General features: G+C 31.4%; 1 long non-coding RNA gene across 1 annotated transcript; it reads right to left on the reverse strand.

Moving 5' to 3' along the window:
• Positions 1-485: 485 nt before the first annotated feature.
• LOC129922146 (uncharacterized) lies at positions 486-1423 on the reverse strand. Its single transcript, XR_008774118.1, has 3 exons — positions 1300-1423; positions 1047-1193; positions 486-961 (listed from the first exon to the last, which is right to left on the reverse strand). It is a non-coding gene; the product is annotated as an uncharacterized LOC129922146 (long non-coding RNA).
• Between the last annotated feature and the right edge of the window lie 1200 nt (positions 1424-2623).

The raw sequence follows: 2623 nt of genomic DNA on the forward strand, positions 1-2623 counted from the left end.
CCCATCAGAGCCTGTGACGCCACTAGTTCCAAACTGATCCCAAACTGTATATATTTCCTTTGCAAAGAATCACATAAGAAGCTTTAATTTGATAACTCATGCCACCGATGTGCCCTTGAACTGTATTTTTGTTTAAAGAAATTCTTTTAATAATATCAGATGTAGGTGTGTGTAAAACAGTTTTCACAACTACAACGGCTGGTAAAATCAATGTTTTACCTATGTTTCCATATTTTGCTATAAGTAAAGAGATATTGTAAGATGCTCACAAACCAACATCTTCTCTCTATATATATATGATGTTGAAGTGAGATTGTGTGGGTCTATTCTTAACTTTATCTTTGAGTGCTAGAAAATTTTTAAATCTTTATCTATTTTGTTAGGGTGACATTGTCTCAGATGATCCTCTAGCAATTGGTTTCGTATCATTATTTTAAAAAAGTCACTTAGGCAACGGCTTGTTTGACAATGAAAGGAATGAATCCCAGTTTTAAATAATCAATGCTGGACAGTGTACATTTCTTTTCGTTAAACATTTGTTACATGTAGACAAAATTAAAATTTTTAAATAAGTATTGAGAAGATTCTTTGGTTTGATTAGCAGGATATATATTTAAATGATTTACCAAGATAAAAATCATATATTACTGTATAAAATAATAACATTAAATGAATGTAAAAATTAAAAAAAGAGTGATTAAGTCCCTTAATGTAATTAACACCATTTTTTTTTACAAAATACATTAAATTCTTACCATTACCTATCAATCAGTCTGTTGAACCATGGGGGCACCACACAAGATCTGTCAACAGCCCTTCTATATTCCTCTCTGTACTTAGCCCTGGATAAACCATTTCATGGCAGACCTGCCCATTCTTTCATGTCTTCACATTGCTCTCTGTCTTTCATTCTTCATCCTGGAACTCAATGGTCAAAGGAGCATAAACCTGGTATTATTTTCTGGAAATAAAAAAAGACTGATTAAGTCCCTTAATGTAATTAACACAATTTTTTTTTTAAAAATACATTAAATTCTTACCATTACCAATCAATTAGTCTGTTGAACCATGGGGGCACCACACAAGATCTGTCAACAGCCCTTCTATATTCCTCTCTGTACTTAGCCCTGGATAAACCATTTCTTGGCAGACCTGCCCATTCTTTGATGTCTTTCCATCTCTCTGTCTTCCTTCTTTGTACACAAATGGGGAAAAAATGGACCATAATTCTTAAAAAAGAAATTTAATATCATTAAATAAAATTTAATTTAATTTCTAATTATTAATAAAATATCTTACCAGAATGCTAGCCACACTTTCTAAAACTATGACCAGTGCCTTATTTAAATCTTGAATTATATTTCTAGTCTAGGAGTTCCAATCAATTTTGTTGTATACAAAGGCCATGATACTGATTATAGGAATATGCCAGATGTTGTTTCAGCATCTGAGTAAATAAATTAATGAAACTCCTATGACTCTAAGTTAGGGTAATGTCATCTTTCATATCTGTATTTAAAAAAACAACAAAAAAAAAACTGGACATACATTCCTCATTATCAGTTCCCATCCTGTTTGTCATTTAAATATTTTGGACATTCCTTTTACATTCCAGCCAAGATCTTGCAGCGGACAGTAGAAAATGGCAGTTTGAACTTCAGATCATTGTGTCAACCATCTCGTGCAATCCACAAAACCAGGCAGTGTAATCAAGATCTACCTAAGAATGAAAAATACTATCAGATACAATTTCACATTACATCTAGAAAAGGATAGCTATATTTAACTTGATCTAGTAGAAGATGTACAAATATCATACCCATATAATGTAGATTAACAAACTGATTCAAGATAAATACTATTATCTTCTTATCTTATATAATACAGACGTTACTTCAAAAAAGAAGATGATTACATCCTACGCGTCAAACATTTAGTCATGCATATTAACCAATGACTTAAATTCTGCCAAGTCACTGGTTTTCCTGGCTAGCTCAGGCAACCCATTCCATGCTCTAATAGCACTAGGGAAGAAGGAGTATTTGTACAAATTTGTCCTAGCATATGGGACGAGGAATGTGCCTTTATCTTTGTGTCTTTCAGAGTATTTTATTAAATTTTGTTTTTGTATTTGAAGATTATGGTTCAGTGTTTTATGTATGATTGCTACTTTACTTTTGAGCCTTCTGTCCTGAAGACTTTCTAAATTTAGTGATTTTACTAAAGGTGTTACTCTAGTCAAATGTGAATATTCATTTGTTATGAATCGCACTGCTCTATTTTGTGTTTGTTCTAGTTTCTTAATGTTTTCTTGAGTTGAGGGGTCCCAAACGGAGGATGCATATTCTATTATTGGCCTAACCAAAGTTTTAAATAACATTTTAGTTTTATGTTCTTATTTGATTTATAGAAATTTCTTTTAATAAATCTTAATGCTTTGTTTGATTTTTTTGTAGTTTCATCAATATGTGGATTCCATGACAGTTTTTCATTTAATATAACACCTAGGTATTTTGTGTTTTTAGTCTGTGTTACTGGTTTGCCATGAATAAGATAAGTGGAATTAATTTGTTTTAGTTTTTTTGTTACTCTTAACAACTGACATTTTTCTGACAATTTGATT

The sequence above is a fragment of the Biomphalaria glabrata genome, chromosome 12, assembly GCF_947242115.1.
Source record: "Biomphalaria glabrata chromosome 12, xgBioGlab47.1, whole genome shotgun sequence".
In the NCBI taxonomy this organism is placed as follows: Eukaryota; Metazoa; Mollusca; class Gastropoda; family Planorbidae; genus Biomphalaria; species Biomphalaria glabrata.